Source organism: Uloborus diversus, unplaced genomic scaffold (assembly GCF_026930045.1).
Source record: "Uloborus diversus isolate 005 unplaced genomic scaffold, Udiv.v.3.1 scaffold_11, whole genome shotgun sequence".
NCBI lineage: Eukaryota > Metazoa > Arthropoda > Arachnida > Araneae > Uloboridae > Uloborus > Uloborus diversus.
In genome coordinates this window covers 1,811,247-1,836,766 of record NW_026557765.1, presented here as the reverse complement: position 1 = coordinate 1,836,766, position 25,520 = coordinate 1,811,247, and the positions used below count along the sequence as shown (strand labels likewise).

General features: G+C 34.0%; 1 non-coding gene across 1 annotated transcript; it reads left to right on the top strand.

Moving 5' to 3' along the window:
- The first annotated feature begins 10,489 nt into the window (after positions 1–10,489).
- Trnal-uaa (transfer RNA leucine (anticodon UAA)) lies at positions 10,490–10,573 on the top strand. Its single transcript has one exon. It is a non-coding gene; the product is annotated as a tRNA-Leu (tRNA).
- Positions 10,574–25,520: the final 14,947 nt, after the last annotated feature.

Genomic DNA, 25,520 nt, shown 5'->3' with positions numbered 1-25,520 from the left:
AATTTTAAAAGTAAGTTGAATGGATTCATCTATTGTATGAAATATATTATGTTTATGAATGTAAAGTAATTAATGTTTACAAATTTTCGAACATTTTCAAAAATTTAAAAAAATCTGATATAAATCAAAACAATCTGGTTTAAATCAAAAATTTCCGACTTTTTTGATTTCTTTTTAAAAAATAAAAAAAAATCACAAAACCTGGTTTTGACAAAATAAAAGTTTTACAACACAGGATTTCTTTCAGTAAAGCATTAATTTCATGAAATACACCACCAGCTCAGTCAGTTCCAGCCGAGGACTGCTGTTTCGGCTGGAATTGACTGAGCTGGAGGTGTATTTCATGTATTTCTACCTTAGCCCTGGCAATAGGGCGGTAACGTACTGAATATTCATTTCGTTTGTGTTGTAAATAAATTCCGTGTAATTTCGTTAGCGAATTTCATTTCGTTTTGAAAGATAATTTCATTTCACTTTTTGAATTACTTTCGCTTTGTTATGTAAATTGATTTAATATCGTTTTGTACGCAAATTTTGCTTCGTTTTATACATTAATTTCATATTGTTTTGTAGATTAATATCCTTTCGTTTTTTAAATTGACTTTGCTCTCGGATTTCAATTTATTATTTTTTTTTCCATTTTGTAATTTCACTTGGTTAGTTTCATTTCAATTTGCAAATTAACGTAATTACGTTTTGTACTTAAATTTCGTTTCGTTTTGTATTTTAATTTCATTTCGGTTTGTAGATGAACAATCATATCGTTTCGTTTTATATTTTAATTTCGTTTCGGTTTGTAGATGAACAATCATATCGTTTCGTTTCGTTCATTCGTTTCGTTTCGTTCATTAGTTTCGTTTCATTTCATACATTAAAATCACTTCGTTATGTACGTGAAATTTGTTTCGTATTGCAAATGAATGTCATTTCCTTTTTTAATTGACTTCATTTCGTTTTGAAAATTAATTTCGTTTCAGCAAACAATTTGTGTCGCTCAAGTATATCGAAATACCCTTCCCGTAACCATTATTGCAAGAGGTCTGCTTTACAACAATATTGAAGTGCTAGAAGAGAGGCAAACATCGAACCTCTACAACATGCATATAAACATACGTATACATACATACACTGTAACAAATTTCGGAAACGTTTCTAGATATATCGGAAACGTTTCCGAAATAGTAGGAATCCTTCATCTAATAGTGAACTCCTCATTATTCAGGAAGCTTTTTGTTATTTCAAGAAATCTAGACGCGGAAGTGATGACGCAACGCTTCGAAACGTATTTCATCCTTCCAACATGGGCGCCAATGAGTCGGAACGAGAACTTATTTTTTTCTTATCTATGGTTGCTGCAGTCAGCAGCTCTTTAGCATTGGATTGCTTGCTATTTCATGTCTAGAGAGTAGTAAAATGTGTCGAAACTAATTTTACGCCTTTGCATTTTGCACTACCCTTGATTTTTAGACGATGTACGCAGCTATTAAGTTAGTTAACAACCATTTGCTTTCCGGTGCGACTATAATTAGATATATATTGTGTTTCAAGCGTGAATAGTTTCAACACCCGTGTTTATACTTAATGAAAAGAAACCCTTTGGATTACTTATTCAGTTGTAATGGAGGTACTTAGATTTTCTTCCGCTCATGTTCACTTGTAAGTATTAATGAATATTTTAAAACATGTTGTTATATACATTTATATTTTTGTTGATTTGCATTTGATGAGGCTCCAATTGTAACTGTTTTTGGGTTTATCGAATTAATTTAAAGTTATCCGACATGCCTATGTGCGCGGTGTATTATTTGTTGTAACCAACTGAAACTGATTAATTACGCAAAAGAAATAAGATTTATATTTGAGAAGCAATCACAGAAAAGTTATTTCGAAATACTTGGATGTACATACATTTTGGTTCAAAAAGAAAAAAAAAATCAATTGTTTAATTCATTAAAAATATGGTAATGCAAATGTTTTTTAGTATTGTAATATGCTTCACAAAAAATGTGCCAGTATTATTTATCTTTTTTTATTGTAATTTATTCATTCATTTAAAAAATATTTATACCGTTAGAAAATGACCCAGTTATCTATTAGTAAGCAACATAGTTATGCAATTAATTCACGTGCTTATTCATTTTGTTAAATGCGGTTGACAATAAAAAATTCCTTGACATTAGTTGTTCGGTAAATAACATTTCCTTCGTGGATATTCTAGTTTAATGTACACTGTAAAAAAAATTCGGAAACGTTTCTGAGTATATCGTGCAGCTGTGGTTCATGAAAGTTTCAAAAACGTTTCTGAGTATTTCGGAATCCTCTTTCTGTAATTTTCAGAAACGTTTCTGAGTATTTCGGAATCCTCTTTCCGTAATTTCCAGAAATGTTTCTGAGTATTCTGTGCAGCTGTGGTTCATGAAAGTTTCGAAAACGTTTCCGAGTATTTCGGAATTCTCCAAACAATTTTCAAAAACGTTTCCGAGAATTTCGGAATCCTTTTTCCGTGATTTTTTCTAAAATATAATTCTTTATTATAGTATTGCATACCATATCAGTTTCAATTCTTTCATATCTAAGAGCAATAATACAAGCAATTTTAGAATCATTCGTGGATTTTTTTTTTTTTTTTTGGAATTTCTAATGACAAATAGCATGGTTAACAGCATAACATATGCACAGTTATAAATTTTTGAAAAATTATGAAATAATCTAGTAGTTTCATTCCTAATCACAAAATCGTCGGGTAATTGGAGTGGGGGTACCTTCTGAAAAGTGGGGATTGTTTGTTAAACAATCTTAAACTTCAGTTTTTCTCTCAATATTTTCAAGACAAAACTATCAACATATTGTATTTTTAATGCAGAACTTAAAAACATATCTTGTATCAAACTTGATAGCTTTTATCTTCGGATAAAATTTGACAGGACTTACCTACCCTTCGCGTTCCTAAATTCGTTCACCTCAAGTCAATTTCTCTGACGAACAAAGTGTACCGAAAAGTACCAACAGAGAAATTGATGAATTTAAATATGACAGCAAGTCCCCCTGCTGGAACCATTCGGGTTGATTCTTCTGTTCTTGCCCTTTTCCAGCTCATCACAAATATAAATACTTATTCAAAATAGGTTACTGATTTTATTTTTACAGTGTGCGCAAAATTCATTATATATTTTATTTATTAAAACATTGAACTCTATTACATGATTATTCCATTTTATATATACGAGAATACCCCCCCCCCTCCCACCATAAGAGTGATGGTGCACCCATAAAATGCTATGAAGCGCCCCCCCCCCCCCTTGAAAAAGCAACATCATATACATTATAAATCAAAGTATCATATACATTATAAATCAAAGTATCATATAAATTATAAGTCAAATACTTTAATATGGTGTAAAAATACAAAATTATTTTATTAAGTCTTTTTTTTTTTTGCTTTTGGTAAAATTGAGGCTCGTAAAACGAAAAAAATGAAGACACTTTTAAATACATATATGTATCTATTTCTTAAATAAATTAATACACATTTAACTAATTTAAAGCGTTTCGCTAATGCAAATATTTAAAGAGATATCGTCATTTAGATAATACTGAAGCACTATGTTCCTAATTACAAGAGATAGTTTTTTTTTTTACTTCATACAATCTAGCTACACTGTTTACAAGAGAATGAAAACATGCAACCTTAAAGACGAACTATCAAACCTGACAATTTGCATATTATAACATTTAATTCATAATGCTTGATACATAAATGTTCAGCCAAATATTAACTGAGATTGACACATAAAAACAAAGTACACAATAACACTTATTTAAATTTTTTTATAATCTTCAATTCATAAATTTTACAGAATAAAACTAGACACACTTGCACTTTAAATATGTGTTCTATGTAATGTAAAATATTTTCAAATTGCAATAGTTCACAACGAAAAAATGATACTGAAGAAAATAGTTTTTTTTTAATGAGATTTATATGAACTAAATCTCTTTAAAGTAATAGAGTTGCAAAGCGACTTACCTATTCGTCGGTGATGGTCTTTTGCAGGCTTTGGTCACCAAAAAGGTGATTTTTATGACAGAATAAAATTCTGCCAACAAAAATTACCCATTTGGTATAGAAAGAAGAAAAGTATCCAAGAAAAAAAGTAAATTACCTACACAAGTTATGCGACGCAATGAATTTAGATGGCGTCCTCTCGGCAGTTATTTGGTTTTTAATTTCAGTTTGTATTCCTTCCGCGAGCATGCGTCGAGAATTTGCACTTCGTACTTAAAAATAAGTGACATAGCTTCAAATTCAATCTCATGACGATACATATGCAAGAAAATATAAGACTTTAAAGTTATCTTCAGTGAATTCATGTGAGGAACAAAACTTTCCCTAATCCCCTTGATGAGTGTTACTTCGCATACATGAGTCAGCACTTGTTTTCATTGCGTGCTTTCGAAAGTTTCAGTTTAGATTTGCTGCTGGACTATAAAATTGCCGTGTGAACTGCGCATGCGTCGACTCTTACTTTCTTGCTAAACGGGAAACGTTTTTGATTATAGCAGAAAACTGCGGAGGGGCGTACGAATCTGTGTATTACGGAAAACTTTTTTGTATATTCAGAGAGTTTTCCGAGATTTTTTACCATTGACATTTTCAGGGATTACTATTTTTAAGGGGGGAGGGTGGCGCTTTATAGCATTTTATGGGTGCACCATCACTCTTATGGTGTGGAGGGAGATTCTCGTATATATGAAATGGAATAATCATACAACAGAATTCAATGTTTTGATAAATAAAATATATAATGCATTTTGCGCACATTGTAAAAATTAAATCAGTAACCTATTTTGATTAAGTATTTATATTTGTGATGAACTGGAAAAGGGCAAGAACAGAAGAATCAACCCGAATGGTTCCAGCAGGAGGACTTGGTGTCATATTTAAATTCACCAATTTCTCTGTTGGTAATTTTCGGTACACTTTGTTCGCCAGAGAAATTGACTTGAGGTAAACGAATTCCGGAACGCGAAGGGTAGGTAAGTTCTGTCAAATTTTATTCGAAAATGAAAGCTATCTAGTTTGATATAAGATATGTTTTTAAGTTCTGCATTAAAAATACAATATGTTGATAATTTTGTCTTGAAAATATTGAGAGAAAAACTGAAGTTTAAGATTGTTTTACAAACAATCCCTCTTTTGAGAAAGTACCCCCCCCCCCCCCCCCTCCGCTGACGATTTTGTGATTAAGAATGAAACTACTATATTATTTCATAAATTTTCAAAAATTTATAACTGCGCATATGTTATGCTGTTAACCATGCTATTTGTCATTAGAAATTCAGAAAAAAAAAATCCACGAATGATTCTAAAATTGCTTGTTTCATTGCTCTTATATATGAAAGAATTGAAACTGATATGGTATGCAATAGTATAGTAAAGAATGATATTTTTAAAAAAAAATCACGGAAAAAGGATTCCGAAATTCTCGGAAACGTTTTTGAAAATTGTTTGGAGAATTCCGAAATACTCGGAAACGTTTTCGAAACTTTCATGAACCACAGCTGCACAGAATACTCAGAAACATTTCTGGAAATACGAAGAGAAGATTCCGAAATACTCAGAAACGTTTCTGAAAATTACAGAAAGAGTATTCCAAAATACTCAGAAACGTTTCTGAAAATTACAGAAAGAGAATTCCAAAATACTCAGAAACATTTCTGGAAATTACAGGAAGAGGATACTGAAATACTCAGACACGTTTCTGGACATTACAGAAAGAGAATTCCGAAATACTCAGAAACATTTTTGAAAATTTCATGAACCGCAGCTGCACGATATACTCAGAAACGTTTCCGGATTTTTTTTACAGTGCACTGTAAAAAATCTCGGAAAACTCTCTGAATATACAAAAAAGTTTTCCGTAATACACAGATTCGTACGCCCTCCGCAGTTTTCTGCTATAATCAAAAACGTTTCCCGTTTAGCAAGAAAGTAAGAGTCGACGCATGCGCAGCTCACACGGCAATTTTATAGTCCAGCAGCAAATCTAAACTGAAACTTTCGAAAGCACGCAATGAAAACAAGTGCTGACTCATGTATGCGAAGTAACACTCATCAAGGGGATTAGTAGAAGTTTTGTTCCTCGCATGAATTCACTGAAGATAACTTTAAAGTCTTATATTTTCTTGCATATGTATCGTCATGAGATTGAATTTGAAGCTATGTCACTTATTTTTAAGTACGAAGTGCAAATTCTCGACGCATGCTCGCGGAAGGAATACAAACTGAAATTAAAAACCAAATAACTGCCGAGAGGACGCCATCTAAATTCATTGCGTCGCATAACTTGTGTAGGTAATTTACTTTTTTCTTGGATACTTTTCTTCTTTCTATACCAAATGGGTAATTTTTGTTGGCAGAATTTTATTCTGTCATAAAAATCACCTTTTTGGTGACCAAAGCCTGCAAAAGACCATCACCGACGAATAGGTAAGTCGCATTGCAACTCTATTACTTTAAAGAGATTTAGTTCATATAAATCTCATTAAAAAAAACTATTTTCTTCAGTATCATTTTATCGTTGTGAACTATTGCAATTTGAAAATATTTTACATTACATAGAACACATATTTAAAGTGCAAGTGTGTCTAGTTTTATTCTGTAAAATTTATGAATTGAAGATTATAAAAAAATTTAAATAAGTGTTATTGTGTACTTTGTTTTTATGTGTCAATCTCAGTTAATATTTGGCTGAACATTTATGTATCAAGCATTATGAATTAAATGTTATAATATGCAAATTGTCAGGTTTGATAGTTCGTCTTTAAGGTTGCATGTTTTCATTCTCTTGTAAACAGTGTAGCTAGATTGTATGAAGTAAAAAAAAAAAACTATCTCTTGTAATTAGGAACATAGTGCTTCAGTATTATCTAAATGACGATATCTCTTTAAATATTTGCATTAGCGAAACGCTTTAAATTAGTTAAATGTGTATTAATTTATTTAACAAATAGATACATATATGTGTTTAAAAGTGCCTTCATTTTTTTCGTTTTACGAGCCTCAATTTTACCAAAAGCAAAAAAAAAAAAAAGACTTAATAAAATAATTTTGTATTTTTACACCATATTAAAGTATTTGACTTATAATTTATATGATACTTTGATTTATAATGTATATGATACTTTGATTTATAATGTATATGATGTTGCTTTTTCAAGGGGGGGTGGACGCTTCATAGCATTTTATGGGTGCACCATCACTCTTATGGTAGGGGGGGGGGTATTCTCGTATATATGAAATGGAATAATCATGTAATAGAGTTCACTGTTTTAATAAATAAAATATATAATGCATTTTGCGCACACTGTCAAAATAAAATCAGAAACCTATTTTGAATAAGTATTTATATTTGTGATGAGCTGGAAAAGGGCAAGAACAGAAGAATCAACCCGAATGGTTCCAGCAGGGGGACTTGGTGTCATATTTAAATTCATCAATTTCTCTGTTGGTACTTTTCGGTACACTTTGTTTGTCAGAGAAATTGACTTGAGGTGAACGAATTTAGGAACGCGAAGGGTAGGTAAGTCCTGTCAAATTTTATCCGAAGATAAAAGCTATCAAGTTTGATACAAGATATGTTTTTAAGATCTGCATTAAAAATACAATATGTTGATAGTTTTGTCTTGAAAATATTGAGAGAAAAACTGAAGTTTAAGATTGTTTAACAAACAATCCCCACTTTTCAGAAGGTACCCCCACTCCAATTACCCGACGATTTTGTGATTAGGAATGAAACTACTAGATTATTTCATAATTTTTCAAAAATTTATAACTGTGCATATGTTATGCTGTTAACCATGCTATTTGTCATTAGAAATTCAAAAAAAAAAAAAAAAAAAATCCACGAATGATTCTAAAATTGCTTGTATTATTGCTCTTAGATATGAAAGAATTGAAACTGATATGGTATGCAATACTATAATAAAGAATTATATTTTAGAAAAAATCACGGAAAAAGGATTCCGAAATTCTCGGAAACGTTTTTGAAAATTGTTTGGAGAATTCCGAAATACTCGGAAACGTTTTCGAAACTTTCATGAACCACAGCTGCACAGAATACTCAGAAACATTTCTGGAAATTACGGAAAGAGGATTCCGAAATACTCAGAAACGTTTCTGAAAATTACAGAAAGAGGATTCCGAAATACTCAGACACGTTTCTGGACATTACAGAAAGAGGATTCCGAAATACTCAGAAACGTTTCTGAAAATTACAGAAAGAGGATTCCGAAATACTCAGACACGTTTCTGGACATTACAGAAAGAGGATTCCGAAATACTCAGAAACGTTTTTGAAACTTTCATGAACCACAGCTGCACGATATACTCAGAAATGTTTCCGGATTTTTTTTACAGTGTAGAAATAAACTTTTTGAGATTGTGTGGCTCGTAAAAAATTCTGTAAAAATATCAGGTAGCATCACAACAAAGATGACACTAAGACAGTAGTTCAAGGAGAGAGAAAGCACCATAATGACTTTCGCCGGTGTAAATTGTGCAACGCTATCTTCAGGACCTTCTTGGCATCAGATTAGCAACGACTCTGATGCCACTATCCGTGGCTCAGGGAGTAATTTATGTATTTATCTCAGAATGTTGGAACTGTTGTCCCGAGTTCTAGTCCTAGCGTTGCTGTCCCTTCTTTTGGCGGAAAGGGGGAGGGGCATCCACTTTTTTTGAGTAATATTTATTGAGGAAGATTATGGTTCTGTTTGGCGACTGAGCTCAAGGTTGCTTTTGAGCAGTACATGAATTTGGTACAATAATTGTTATTTATCATATTGCTTTTTTGCATGTGCTGCATACGGTTTTTTCACCGGAAAATCAGAAGTAAAGGATTTAAAAAAAAAAAAAAAAAAAGAAAGAAAGAAAGAAAGAAAAAGAAAACTTGATATCCGAAATCGGACGAAGATTTTCTTGAATTCTCTTCGAGGAGAAACAAACCAAAATCGTTGCCAAACAAAAAATATGAAGTGCGAGGGAGTGCAATGGCGTGACTAAAAATAAGTTATTTTTTGGGGGGGGAGGGGGTCTTATCCACGTTGGGGGTCAAAAATGCAATTTTTAGAATTGTTCCGTAGTGAAAATTAAAAAGAAAACAGAAAGCTATCGATCCACTTTTTTCTTCTATTTAAGGGGGTCCGGGACACAAAAATCGTCAAATTTTACAATTTTGTTTTTTTTTATCATGTGAAAAATTACTCCGTTTTTTTTTTTTTTTTTTTCCTGCTTAAATGGACGTTTGAATCTTGTTTCTATTTTAAATAGAACGAAAGATATAATTACTTTGGTTGCATGCACCTAGATGCAATTTTTCCCGATATCTTGCACTCAAACTCTTATAAGTCAGGAACCGATAAAGATAAAATTAGGAGCATATCTTTTTCAAACAGCTTACTTTAATTTTTATTCGGCGAATTTGAAAAAAAAAAAAAAAACGTTTACTGCAAAAATTATGATTTTTTTTAAAAAAAAAGTATTTTTAAATTTTTCGAAATTCTTCTTCAAATATTTTTTATTTTTTATTGAATCAAAATTTTTGAAATCGCCGAATAAAAATTAAAGCTTAGATATTTGTGCGTAATTTATTTAAAAAAATTGAAATTTGATCAAGGATATTTTGAGTTATAGCAATTTAAAGCAACCCCATTTAAAAAAAAACTAATTAAATTTAAATTAAATTTTTTTTCTTATTTATGTTATGATTTTAAATAAAAGGTGAATCAGTGCAAAAAATTTCAAAACTCTAAAGTATATAATAAAAAAATTTTCAAAATGTGTCCCGGACCCCCTTAACGAACTTCAAAGATTCAATTTTTTTATGAAGTTATAAAAATTTCAAAGATAAGTATTATTTGAGAATAACAAAAATAAGATTACGGTAATTACTTATTGTTACATTTAAGTATCATTATAAATAATCGGCAACAAGTTTTTTACAATTAGTTAAAGGTTTCTAATCGAAGTCTTTTTAGTTTTTTCTTTAAAAAATAATTTTTAAAAAGTCACGTCAGCGAATTTTTTTGAAATTTTGAGGAATTCGATTCAAAATAGGTGCACAACGCTGAATTACAGCGTACTCGAATATCCACAATATGTTGATTAAACATGACAATACAAGGATGAAAAGTAGTTTGATTAAATCTAGTTCGAAAATTTTATCTTCTTCAAGCCAAAACAGTCGCGGATAAATAAAAAAAAAACCCGCAATTTTTTTTTTTTTTTTTTTATAAAGATTATTGGATATTGAAAAACGACATTTTATCTGTACTGCATTCAAAAACATTGCTCGAAAAAAAACCCCATGAGCTATAAAAATAACAATCGTAATAATAATACAATAAAGAAATAAATACCTTCGTGCTCAAATATAGTAAAAATATGGGTACTAGGTAATTCTTTTTTGGTCTTCCTCAATCGAACGGTGTCAGAATGGCCGAGCGGTCTAAGGCGCCAGATTTAAGCTCTGGTTCTCGAAAGAGAGCGTGGGTTCGAACCCCACTTCTGACAATTCCTTTTGGATGCATCAATTCGGGTTTTAATCTTGTTATGAATGTGTAACACATTTATTGGTTTTAAATTGATAGTGGGGAGTCTTTTTTTTTTTTTTTCGTAGCCTCTATTTCGTTTATAATCGTGCTGAGAGTAATAACAAGGTGGATTCTTTTTTAAATAATTAACTGACCTGTAGAAAAAAAAAAAGTTTCCCCTTTGAAATTGGATTTTGGAAAAAAAAAAATCTTTAGCTAAAACTTATATTTTAAACGCTACTGACATTCCTTTTTAGATGCTTCAATTCGGGTTTTAATCCTGCTATGAATGTGTAACACATTTATTGGTTTTAAATTGATAGTGGGGAGTCTTTTTTTTTTCCCCCGTAGCCTCTATTTCGTTTATAATCGTGTTGAGAGTAATAACAATGTGGATTCTCTTTTAAATAATTAACTGATTTGTAGAAGAAAAAAAAGTTTCCCCCTTTGAAATTGGATTTTGAAAAAAAAAAAAATCTTTAGATAAAACTTATATTTTAAACACTACTGACATTCCTTTTTAGATGCTTCAATTCGGGTTTTAATCTTGTTATGAATGTGTAACACATTTATTGGTTTTAAATTGATAGTTGGGGAGTCTTTTTTTTTTCTTCGTAGCCTCTATTTCGTTTATAATCGTGCTGAGAGTAATACCAAGGTGGACTTTTTTTTTAAATAATTAACTGACCTGTAGAAAAAAAAAAGTTTCCCCTTTGAAATTGGATTTTCAAAAAAAAAAAAAAAAAATCCTTAGATAAAATTTATATTTTAAACACAATAAAATTATAAATTCTGGTGAATATATTTTAGAATTTTTTACATCAATTTAAGATAGTAATTTCAGAACTATTTACTAACACGTTAGCAGTCCCAATTTTTGCCCTTATATTTTTAGTGAAACTAAATTAAACCAATCAATTTTTTAAAATTTGTTATTAAAAAATCAGACATTAAAATTAGAGTAGAAATAATTTAATTTTTACCGAATCTGTTCTGCAACGAAAGGAATTATAAAATATTTTTTTTCTTCTTGTACAGTATATCCCATCAAGTTGAATGTAACTCAAAACTTAGATATTTCCCTTTCATTTAACTAGGCTATATCCAAGGTAGAATCCTTATAATATCCATTTCTCACTTGGAATCCTTATATGTCTACTGCTCACTCGCCACGAAGCAAAGCATAGAAATCCTCAGGAATTATATACTGTAAATCTCGATAACTCGAAGACTTATAACTTGCATATTCCTTTATTTCAAAGTTTTCATTGAGTCCCAAACTCTTGAGAAAACTGTGAACAACCACTAACTCGAAGATCTCAGCCGGTCCCTTGGTCAAGTTATCGAGAGTTGACTGATAAAGTATGAGTTGGAGAGAAAATATATCCCGTTAAGACTCAAGAGCCGTTCGAACATAAAAAAGGCATACACAATCTTCTGTAGGTTAGCATAGGTATTGGAGACTGTAAAACATTTCCTTCCCCTTCAGTCTCACATCTAAATTATGGAAGTGGAGTTGACTCGTGGAGCCTTCTCTCGAGGATGGAGCCAATTATTATCGATCCGTGGAAGGGATAACGATGGCCTACTTACAAAAGACCCTTTGACCAATAGGGAAGTTTTCGATTTTTCAATTTTATTTTTATATGATAGAGTAACATGTATGAACATCATAGGTGAAAAAATTTTTGCGATACGATAAGTAGTTTTTTTCAAAATTAATTTTTAAAGTTCAAGCTCTTGTGACGTCAAATGGCATAGGAAGTGACGTCATCCCCTCTTCCGATAGGGGAGAAGCGAAGGTCACGCATTCGACTTCGAAGACGAAACGTAATAAAAGACTTTCTCCTCGCATTTAACCCCTCGCGTTTCTGGAACATTAAACCTCTCATCCTCTCGAAAATATTCGAATATCTCATTGGTGTTACTTGAGGAAGATTATTTAGATTGTGCTTTAACGAATCCGGCCTCCATAGTGTGTTCAAAAGGATTATTGAATTTCTAAAAAAAAAAAATATCAGCGCGCTCAAAATGTTCCTAGCGAAAACAAGGGATCTTCGGCGGAAGGCTGCCCATTCGCGCCCTGTGACGTAGGCTCGTGACGTTTCAGAAGCGCGCACTTTTACGCGTGGATTTTTAAAAATTCGGCGATGGTGAATTTTTTAGTTTTGAGGGTCAATTAACAATATCCAATAGCCAAAATATGAACATTTAATAGGTTGCAACTTCCCTTTGCACACCAAAGCAGCAAAGTGCCCCCACTTACGAAAAAAGGGGGAGGGAGGAAGAAAGAAAAAAATAAATGAAAAAAGAAGAAACGAAAGAAAAGAGTTAAAATATAAAAAAAGGAAAACATATTTATATCTTTATAAACAATTATAATAAGAAGAAAAACGTCTTAAATAATAACCATTAAATTTTTACTATCAATACCATTTTTTATTACGAATACTCTTATCTATTTTAAACTAGCGGTACTCGCACGGCTTTGCCCGTAGTAGAAAATTAAAAGGTCATTTGGTTCACCGGTATATTTACAAATAATGGATGATGAATTTCTCGCCAATTTGCTACGTTCATTTGCTCGTCCATGTTATGGTAATTTAATCACCCATGTTATGATAATTTGCTCGGTAAAATGGGCTTAAAATTGGAATAGAAAAAGAACAAAATCGAATTTTCGAAAAATCGCTTCGAGGTGCTCCCCCCTATGCTACGAACTAATTCTGTGCCAAATTTCATGAAAATCGGCCGAACGGTCTAGGCGCTATGTGCGTAACAGACATCCAGAGATCCAGCCATATAGACTTTCAGCTTTATTATTATATAGTAAAGACATTCTCCTCAAGTAAAATTTAATTCGTTACTATCTCATTTGACTCTTTTTTTTGATTTAGTAATTTCATACTAAATAATTTCAAATGTTAAAAATTATTTACTAATTAACTGTTTTTTAAGGAATTATTTTTCTAGCATTAATTTAATGAAAGATTGTTTTGCATTTACATACGGAACAATTAATTAATTACCATTGCAGTTTTTGAAACCAACACCTATGGAAGTTCGACGGGGTAGGAACGAAAAAATTTTGAATCATCAAAACACGTCAAATATATTTATGACGTAACTAAAAAAATAAAAATAAAATAAAATAAAAAAGGAGAGAAAGTATCGCCGTATAAATTCAAACAAAACCCTATTCATTGATAATTTATTCAAGACTACCTCACGCGAGACAATTCAAATCTAAAAAACATCGGAGTTGGAGAAAAATGATTCTTATTGTTGCCACTAACATATTCGTAACTTTAAAACAGTTTAGGGATCTATCATTAGGAGCACCGATTGCCGTGTTGTGTTCGTCGGGTGTCTAATTCTTGGTTTGCGGCGGAGTTTGGATTTGTCACTGTCATCATTTCAGCTGCAAATAGGGCGCAAGATGCCAAAATTACGCTCCGATTTCGGCGTTTCTTTTTGCCTTTCATAAATCGAGGGAAGATGGAAAATTGTTTCAAAAATATTTATTGACAGTGAGAAAAGTTTCGGTAATATTTATTCCTGCTTCTGCAAGGATTACTTTAATTATTTAAAAAAATAAACACAAATATCCTAAAATCTCCTCCATTAATTTTCCGAAGGTGCATTAGTATGTACAATTAAAGCTTTAATGATTTTGAACATTCTAAAGATTCCTTTTTGATCATTTAGTTACCCTTTATCATTTAAACGAGAAGTCCTAATTGAAACTCGATAAAAATTCAAAGCAGGTTTATTTTACGATATTTTCATAACGCTATGCATACATAATGCAACTACTATGAACGTTTACTATACGTCAAAACAGTTTTCGGCAATACTTGCTATAAATAATGAGGCTTTCGTGGTATAACATTAGACTATTCCGTATCAAAAAAAAAAAAAAAAGCATCATCCAGGCCCTGGCATTCATTTGAATTTTGACGCCTTGAGTTCAAATTATGTTGTTTCTACAAATGGAATGAAATGGAAATGGAGAAATTTGAACCCGTCATACTATGACTGGTGATTTCCTATTTGACGGTGCGAGGCATATACATAAAAAAACAAATGGTAATTAGAATGCGGTAATAAAGATATGGTTATCATGGTCAATTTGCAATCGTACACTAGGCATAAAGATTGTATTCGCAGCTCACAAAGTTATAGAGTTTTTACTTCTTATCAATCTTTTTTAAATTTTTTTATTATTATTTCTAATGGGGCCCCTTAGCAAATCTATTAGCCCTTAGCAAATCGATAGTAGTTCGATCCCCCGATACGGCATCCAGTCTTTCATGTGCCACCATTAAGGTGTAGATGTCAATGGCACGGATAATTTTGACAGGCAGTTTCCTCCAGATGGAGGCACCTGGGCTCTTTTTGATGCGAACCTGCGCTAGGGATTTAATTTTGCCGAGGGAATTCAAAGCCAAACAAATACCCCAAGGGATCTTTTACATGTCGCATAACCATGCGCACTGACGATTTTCTGCACCTCGAAAATCCACCGACTGGCCACCGCGGGTCAGAACTCGCGACCACGGCGCAGAAGGCCAACACCTTACCACAACGCCACCCAGTCGACACTCTTATCAATCTTAAATGATGGGAATTCGTTATCTGGAAATTTGATATTTAGTTGTAGTTTTATGACTGGTTTGCCAAATATGGAATCGGCAGATTCGGAGGGTCATAAGAAACACCGCGCTACCTCAGAGCCAGGGTCCACTGTTACTAATAACGGAAATTCGGAGATTTTGCTCATGAGGTCTTAATGGATCGTACGCGATCCCTAAGTTAAGAAATGGGGTAGTTTGCAAGGCAACAAGAGTCTGCACGAAGATTTTTACAACATTTACAGTAGCATGGTATATTTTTAACGGCTACAGCTTCGGTTACTTTTGACTCTCAACCCGGATCTTAACGACGCGGCCAAACACGGAAGCAACTATCATGATGTTGTAAACAGAACCGGGATTCGTCTGAAAACATGACGTCACGCCATTCCTGCTTCCAGGTTTGTTGTGGATCACATCATTGAAGGCGTTTCTGTCTGTGATGAAAACGTCAAAGGTTGCCGGTGGTGTGTAACCGTCAAGCTGACAAATCATGCTGCTGTTTAAAAAAAATGTGTTCGTGCCTAGAGACTCTTGTCTTACAAATAACCCCATTTCTTAACTTCGGGCTAGTGATGCGGCTGTATGATCCATTAGAGTCCCACGGACAAGAGTACAGTCATCTTCGTTATTATTCACAGCGGACCTCTAAGGTACAGCCAGGCGTTTCTTAGGACCTTCCTGAACCAGACGATTCCATATTAGGCAGATAGTCATAGCATCAGGTCTGGACCGGCGCCAGAACAGAAGAATACTGCGATACAATAAACCGCAATCCCAGTGGACCACGGTTCAATATATATCGAAATCAAAAACGTACTGGTAAACTTTTCTCTTTCATACGCGAGGCCCTGCCTCAGTGGCCGAGTGGTCACTGGCCATCAGAGCGATTGTTTGGAGGCGGTGGGTTCGATTCCCATCCTCGCTCCGCATGTACTTTCTCTTCTTTGTGCTGTAAATTGTTCCATGTTCTGTACTATATGGAATAAAAATGTAACATATGTAAGGGTTAAGGGAGGAGAAACATCTGCTGAGATTGTAGTCCTCATCAAATAAAGCATGAGCAATAAGCTCCAAGAACAAAAAGAAATGGGCAATGCCAGGGTGCGTTCTTTAAGCTTTGTGGGCTCAATGATGTGAACACAAAGTCTAAAGACAAAGATTTAGTCGCTGTCGTTCTAAGACTACGAATATAAGATTATTCTCCTTGGCTATTAACCGGGAAATTTGACGATATTATTACTAAGCAACGTCTGAGTGAGCGATATAATAATTCTCTTCTATAACGTCTAATCCACGTCCTTTACTTACAAAGATAGAAACCGAACTCTGTGCAAATAGAAAAATTCCTCACCTTTCAGCTTCTTCTTCCCAAAACGAAATAAGCCCTGTGCACTCCCCTGTGGGACAAGGTGATAGCTTTGCCGCTGTGCAGCGCTTCAGAGTTAATAACTACAATATGATGTGCGTTTGCCAGTGGCGCAGAGAAGGGGGGGGGGCAAAAACACCCCTCAGAGCCATTGGTTTTCACACAAATGCAAATTCTAATACTGAATAGTTTATGCATATGAAAGGGCTGTTTCGATTTAAAAACCCCTTCTCAGGAGGTATTTTAGATCAAAAAATCCTTCTCAAGGTATTTTTAATCAAAAAAAAAAAAACCTTCAAAAGGTATTTTTCATCAAAAAAAAAAACCCCTCTAGAAGGTATTTTTGATCACTCCCTCCCCCAGAAGGTATTTCTGGCTGCGCTAGTGGCGTTTGCAACATAAAATCAGTATGCAAAGGAAGCCACTGAGAAAATATGCCGAACATCTTTCCGCCGCACAGCTTGGTGAAACTGCATCGCAAAAAGGAACGGAAGCGACACCATATCTATCTGATATGCTATTTTACACGGTAGAGTGGACGCACATATATATTTTTTAAAAGACCCAATCCATCGAAGCGTGATATCTTGCATTTTAAATCGAAACAAAAAGCACCCGCGTGCACTTAGAGCATTTCCCCTGCAAAACAAAAAGAACGGAACTATTTCCTATGACGCCTAACAGGACAAACACTTATATGACAGTAAGCGCCTCTCATGAAATACGAGCGTTCTGGACCGAGATTTGGGGCGAAATCCTAAAAGTTGTTCGCGCCAGGAACAAAAACAGCCACGATATTTTATTTGATATCTCATCTATCATGCAAGATATTCTACCCGAGATATATTCCCCCGGTTGTTTCTGCCACGTGTTTGTTCGCCAATTCCCAGCCAGCGACGGGTTTTTTTCGATTTGGATAAATTAGAGGGGTGAGGGAAACGTAAGCGGCGATCCATCACAGAATTTCGGTGTGCCCGCAGAATGTACAGAAATTGCTGGGCGGGGAGCATGTTGTAGTTCCATAGGTGATTTTTAAAAATATATATATATATTTTTATTGGTGAGAGGGACAAGACGTTTTCTGATAAACAAGCAGAGACACCCAAAAAGGGTCATGCCTATATAGGGTAATAGCTCTCTCTCTCTCTCTTGCCTTTTATATTTATAAATAAATTATTTTTGAATAAAAAAAGAACCGACTTCAAAAAACAAAAAGGAACAAAAAGTAAGAAATAATTGGTCACTTACATACGATTTCCTACTCAAACCTATAAATCAAATTTATCTTACAATTCCAGTACAAAAATCAACTAAACTAAACACGCAATTATAAAATAAATTATTTTTAAATAAAAAAAAAACCGCCTTCAAAAAAAAACACCTAGGAACTAAAAAGCAAAAAATAACTGACTACACCTGCATACTATTTCCTACCTAAACCTAGAAATGAAATTTATTTTACAATTCCAGTACAAAAATCAACTAAACTAAACACCGAATTATAAAATAAACTCTGATTTTAATTACTATACCGTGAAGTATTTTAAATACCTAACTAATTAGGGTAACACCCCCAGTAATTGGCAGGTCACCAGTGATTGGCACTTCCAACAAAAATGTCCTAAAATAAGATTCGTATCCAATCCTTTAAAAGTAGATGGCTATATACCAACTGAATGTACATTTACTTTAAAGATTATAACTTCAATTCATGTTACTAAGTGGTAGCAGTGCATAGGAAAGAGAAACAATTGTGGCTTGTGTCAAATCAGCCATTTTTGTTGCAAAAGCTTCTTCTCTGGAGGGAACATTAACATCCTCCCTTTCCCCAAATGTTACCAAAATATTCCTAAAGTTACGATTTTTGACGCCGTTTTTTTTTTTGAAAATTTCACCTCACCCTATACACCTACCCCTGATCTTCTTCTCCTTCACACCATTAAATTAGGAGTAAAGCTACGTTCACACAGTTCACTTTCGACAATTTTTCGACGGATCCTCCCCCCACACCCTTTCTTCGACGTCACCGAAGACAAAGCCTGAAATTGCATTTTTAGTACTCGTAACTTTTAGCATCTATTTTTAATTTAAAGTAATAAATGCGCAAAAAGAATTTTAGAGTATTACACTTAACGTTTCGTGAATTCACCTTATTTCTGCTTCACCCGCCACTTCTTTCTTTTTCTTTTTTAAATTAAAACTTGATGCCGAGTTGAAGGAAGTGCGGCAGTATCAAATTCTTTACGCGAGATAGGCTAGCAACCATAACTACACCAATCTTTCAGAAACGTTGTGAAACATTTCAGGGTCTGTAAAGTATTTATTCAAAACAGAAATTTCTTTTGAAAAAAAAAAAAAAAACACGTCAGAAAAGAGACTGCAAAGATATTTTTCCGTGAACGATTCTTTAGAAAAATCTGACCACAAAAACCATTTTCTCCTTCCCTTTTAACCTTCGATGTCATCAGAAGTTCGAGTTTCTCCTACCATGATCAAAGATGAAGGGGGAAAGAAACACACTCCCCACCCCCCTATCTTCCAGCATCCGATCCCAAACAGCATCAGGGGGAAGGGGATCAGTTGACAAGTTGCATGAGGAAGTGGGGGGAGGCTGGTTGCCCAACCATGTGATTGCTCTATTGCAGCGCAAGGTAGCGTGTAACAGGGTCACATGGTAGCATGTCTGCAAGATGTGATAAATGAAAACGGAGCTTTTTTTTAATGTTTTTTTTATCCAAGCAGATTTAGCGAAAAAGGGAATGTCCCTCCCTTGTTGGGAAGGAGAGAAGTCCTTTTACTACAAAAGGAGGATGCTGGAACTGAGCATTTGTCTACTAGAAACTGCTTTGACTTTTCGAGGAGTCAGGAAAAAAAAAACGGACTCGAGTTTCAGCCACGGATGTAGAATGGGAATGATGGATTGAGTTGATGGATTGTCTATAGTCAGGTATTCGTGGTTGCACATCTCTTTCTGATGCAGACTCTCAACAGATATCTTTTCACTGGGGACATTGGAAGACTATTGAGAAAACTGGAAGTTTCTGCTTTGATGGATTGTCAATAGGTAGTGGTGATCTACGTGGTACAAAGAAGCCTACTTAATGATATCTGCGCTTGGGGAAGATCGAGAAAAAAGTTATGAATGAGTGCAGAAAAATTGACCTGGTTTGATGAATTGCTTGCAAGCTTTTTGTTAACTTCAGCAGCATAAAATACTCTAGCGCAGAGTTTCTTAAATTGTGTTCCGCGGTACCCAGGGCTTCCACGAAGAAATAATTTATGAATGAAGCATTCAATAAGTATTTTCGGAACAAGCAGCGGAAAATATCAAAACGAAATATGGATTGAAAACTCAATTGTACTGACAAATGTATGTTACAAGAATACAAAATTTTTATTAAAATATTTTTAAAATACCACTTTTCGATGACAAGTATTAATTGAGGCAGTGAGAAGCAAAGGAATGTAAGTAGACACTTTCAAATTTTGAGTAAAACGCGTTTAAAGATAGCTTCCTAGGTAGGCTTTCATTGAAAAGTTTTTCTAAATGATGTTGTACAACAGCACCTATCAGGACTGCTAGTACAGATTTGAACCCAATAGATTATTCTGTTTGGTCCATCGTGGAGACATGGGTGTGTGCTAAGCTTCCCCTAAAACTTTGGCATCCCTAATGAAATCCGTAAGCAAGGGATGGGATAAAGTATCATTAAGTGTGCTGCGACCCAGAGCCGAAAATTTTGTGACACGTTTAAAGCTCTGTATTAGTTCTAAAGATAGCCACTTTGAAAATTTGTAAATATATTAGACGAAATAATGTATTCATATTTATTTTGAAGTTTGGTTCTAATATTTTCATTAGCGTTAAAATTATGGTGTATTATGCGTGTCTACGTTATTTCTTGTGACCCTGTAGGTTGGGAAATTTCCCATCAAGACAATTTTTGTCCCACGCAGTGGCAAATAATATAAAATACGAGCATTATGTCGTCGATATATACTCATGCATGCGCCACTTTTGATCATTTACTTTCCCTATATCTTAACTAGCCTGCAGTCAGATCATGTTTAGTTATAATTGAAAAATTTTGAGTATTCAAAGGCAATCGACCATGCAAATGAAGCGCATTTGAGTTGTATGCTCTTATGCATGTTGAACATATACATTTAAATTGAAAGTAACATGATTTTATAGAATTACCGTCTTTTCTAAGGAAAATCGCTTATTAGTGCTGCTGTTGCTAAACATGATAAAGACGTTGAAAGTTGATTTAACCGAGTTACCCCGTGTATAGAGGACCCTATACTTATCCTTATTCTGTTTCCCTGCTTAAATCAGTATCAAATTAGTTTTAAAAACCGAAAGTTCTCACGATTTTACGCCACTCCCCATTTTGTATGGGCTCTACCACCAATACCACAGAAAGATCAGCTTGATTTCTAATGAATTGATCTCGTTACAAAAGGCGTGTGTACCCAGTATTTTTGAAACTCATTTATACCAAGGAGGGTATTCTTGGTACCTAAAAGTTTCTCATTGATAGCACTGCACCCTGGGAATCTTTGAAAAACATTTAAAAGAATTCATAAAAGCCTCAGTTTCAAAATTTAGTTCAAAAGTATCCAAATGTAGCAATTTGCAAAATGCTTGACCCAGATGTAGCGACTCATTAGGATCGGAGTGAGTACCGTATTCCTTATGACAATATATATTATTTTATAGAGAGTTATCAACTCTGACGACGCGGTTTAAATTTAAAAACTTTGTTTTTAAAAAGTGTTTAAAATTCAGGAAAAGGTGAAGCACGGTTTTTTTTCTTTTCAGTTTTTAAAAATTTTGACATCCAAAGATATTTTTTTATTTTTAAAAATATGTTTCAAAATATATTTTTTTCGTATTTTCAATTTTTTCTTACATTTTAGCAAAACCGCACCAACAAACAGATTTGTATTCCTATTGTTGGATAAAATGAATAATATAATAATATTTTACTCTTCTAATAACAATGGTATTCAATTGTTACCCCAACAATATTTCGCTCTCAAGAATCGTTTTACGTCATTTGGAGAATAACTTTCGAGTTGCTAACATAAAAGTGATTTCTCTGCGATTTTTCAATTTGATATTGAGGTAACTCTTTATTTTTTAAAACCGTATTGTATAACAAATTAACCGTATTGAATTGCGGTATTGAACTCGCACGCCAAACTATGTTTTTTAGCAATCAATGTGATTACAGTTTGAGGGCTCAAAAATATTAAAATTTATTTAGCAACTTCTTTTTCGTTTCGAGATGTGACTAATGTCGGTTGTTTAAAGCTAAATTTACATTTTCAAATTTTTACACTTAACCATTGTTTCCTTATCGTAGGCAAATTTTACTTTTTGAGTTAAAGTTATTGACTAAGTGGAGAATTATCCTTTTTTTATTGGATAAGAAATGCTTGTTTTATTTTTTTAACGTATAAATGTAAGAATTAATTAATTTGGAAGCAAAAATTTACAAATAATAACTTCTAATGTACGGAGCATCACGATGTTATTCAGTTTTGAAGCTATATTCGTCAAATTCAAAGCATGTGTGGAACTTTAAAATATATATTAATTATTAAAATGATCACATGCGGTGTGTAATCTACACAAAAAGCTTACTCTTAAGTGATATTACATCGAATGTATCAAATTTTTATTTATGATGAAATTGTTGTAACTTTTTCCACAATAATAGTCAACTTCACGGCGCGGGCGAACCCTCAAGATATTTTTTTTCTGTCGAAATTCTTTTGCATGACTAAATTTCTCCACAAAAGGCAACTTTTCCGCACTGTTACTTAACGTTTATCAGATTTTGATTTTTTTCACTCCACCCTAATGGACATATAATTTTAATATGTGCAAGTATTTTTTCACCCCCATATTGGAGAATTTATATGAAAATTCTGTTTTAACACCTCCCTATGGAGGGTTTCACCCAAGATAACGGGACAAAAACTACCCTATGTGTTATTCTGATGTATATGCTATATTATTGTAAAGTTTCATTAAAATCCATTCAGTAGTTCTTGCGTGAAAGCGTAACAAACATCCATATATCCATACATCCAAACAAACTTTCGCATATATAATAGTAGTAAGATTTTTAAATTATGGCTATATTGAATTTCTAGGAACTTTTATCCCACGTGATCGAATCTAAAAAATAAGGTGTTGGCTTTTCCTTTTTCAAAAAAAAAACAAGTAATTGCTTTACTTTTGAACTGTCACAAAGGCGGGCACTAACACTTATTAAACTTTTTTTTTTAGTATTGCGAAAGATATGCAAGTAGTACATGATATAAAATTTCATGGCTAAGTCTTCGTGCTAATTAGTTACGTTTAAAATTACTTTTTATGTTTCTTTCAAGGTAACCATAAAAAAAGTAACGAAAATGAAAAAAAAATGTTCTTTTGGGGGAGACTATATTTTATACTGAATCGGTAACATTCTTATTACATGAACATGTTTTTTTTTAAATAGAAATATACATAAATTAACATTTATATATTTTCAGATAATGCACTACTTTAAAGCTGCTTTGCTTTCGGCCGGGCTTCTTGCCGGGACGGCCACTTTGGCATACCTCTACAGGAGATGGAAGCGAAACTGGTACATATCTTTCCTTTTCTCATCCTTACTTTATAAAAAAAGGCTGTATTGATAATTTATAATTTTTTTTTTTTTAACTTTAAAGTAGACGTTGTATTATATTCTCCCATCCTTTTTATTCTTTATATTATTATTGCGGACAAACATGGTAAAGCAAAGCCTATTTTTTTTGCTCATTAAAAATTTAGGAAACAACTGAAATTTTGCGCCAAGAACGTTTAAAAGTACATTTTGAAGCATACAGTGGTTCAAAGGCATTTTTCTTAAGTGTTGTGCAAGGGGGATGGAGGGGCGTACACTGGGGGGGGGGGCATCTGTTGGCCCGGGTCCAAGATTTTTAAAATAAGGGTGAAATATATGAAAGGACGTATGGGTAAAAAATATGATGGAAGCCCGTAAAAGACATTTTTGACGGTCCCCAAAATTTCTATCCACGACCCGGGATGGGGGGGGGGGGCGAGAGCAGATCGTAGTCCATACATGTACCAGTATTAATATACTTGCTTTGGTAATGTGGCTTTAAACCCAAGGGTTTTAAGGAGGATTTACCCCCCCCCCCCCCCCCACACACACACAAACACTCTGCCTCACCCTTTAATTTATATTTTCCTATTATTTTAAAACTTTATTTGAAAATGCTTGAGAACGCAGCTTTATTTATTCGCCACGAAACTTATAAAATGCTGATTTGAACCTCAAAAAATATTTAGCACCACCTGCCAAAGGAATTAGAAACCCTTCATATACCTTGCTTTTTTCCAACAACGTGGAGACAGTCTAAATCAAGACTCTAAAAGCTGAATCTAAACCCCGATTTAACGATTGTCAAGGCACTGGAAAAAGTTATTGTTAAATCAAGGATGTCGTTAATTCGAGGAACATAGATATTCACTGCAGTCAAATTCGGTCCAGTGAAAGTATCACTAAATTGAGGAAATCGTTAAATCGGGTACCGTTAAATCGAACGTATACTGTATGTTTGAACGGAATTTATTGCCTTTATGCTAATGATCAATTTTCTTTTAATGAAATTTATTTATGGCAATTCATTTATGTTCTAAATTTTTAAATTTTATTGCAGTGATGATGACACACAGGAAGCTTTTGATATTCGCAACAACCGTGACCCTGCTAACCGTCACGAATCTTATGTTCTTGTTCCGCTTGAATCAATGCAGTCAACGGAACAAATTATGCGAGATATTCGCACCATATTGAATGACGCTCAATCAAGAATGAACTACTCAAGAATTCAAAATCCCTTACACTAATCCTAACCCAAATTTGCAATTCTGAATTATGTTAAAATTCAAATAGGGGATGAAACTAAGTAGTTGCTTTCTTTTTCGAATTTGGTACTTCAATCTGTCAGAAATATTTTACTATGAAACCGCAATTCCTACCTGAAGCAAAGTTTAATGAAGTGAAAAGACTTTTTAAGAAATGGATGCATCTTCCTTAACAGGAGCGGTCTTCCTCCTGCAGCGTCTGATTTGTCGTCTACCAAAATCGTCTAACCTGGATCGTCTGCGACCCCCAGATCACTTACAGATTCCACATTGTCTTCAATGATGGGTTCTAAATGAAGATCCGCATCTCCTTTTGGCTGTCTCGCCTCCCTCTCCAGCCAGGAAGGAGTCAGCGCTTCATTCCAAGAACACCTTCGGATCGTCTGCGACCCTCAGATCACTTACAGATTCCATATTGCCTTGAACGATGGGTTCTAAATGAAGATCCGCATCTTCTTTTGGAAGGAGTCAGCGCTTCATTCCAAGAATATCTTCAGTCTGGATCGTCTGCGACCCTCAGATCAGTTACAGATTCCATATTGTCTTCAACGATGGGCTCTAAATGAAGATCCGCATCTCCTTTTGGGGGTCTCGCCTCCCTCTCCAGCCAGGAAGGAGTCAGCGCTTCATTCCAAGAACACCTTCGGATCGTCTGCGACCCTCAGATCACTTACAGATTCCATATTGCCTTAAACGATGGGTTCTAAATGAAGATCCGCATCTTCTTTTGGAAGGAGTCAGCGCTTCATTCCAAGAATATCTTCAGTCTGGATCGTCTGCGACCCTCAGATCAGTTACAGATTCCATATTGTCTTCAACGATGGGCTCTAAATGAAGATCCGCATCTCCTTTTGGGGGTCTCGCCTCCCTCTCCAGCCAGGAAGGAGTCAGCGCTTCATTCCAAGAACATCTTCGGATCGTCTGCGACCCTCAGATCACTTACAGGTTCCATATTGCCATGAACGATGGGTTCTAAATGAAGATCCAC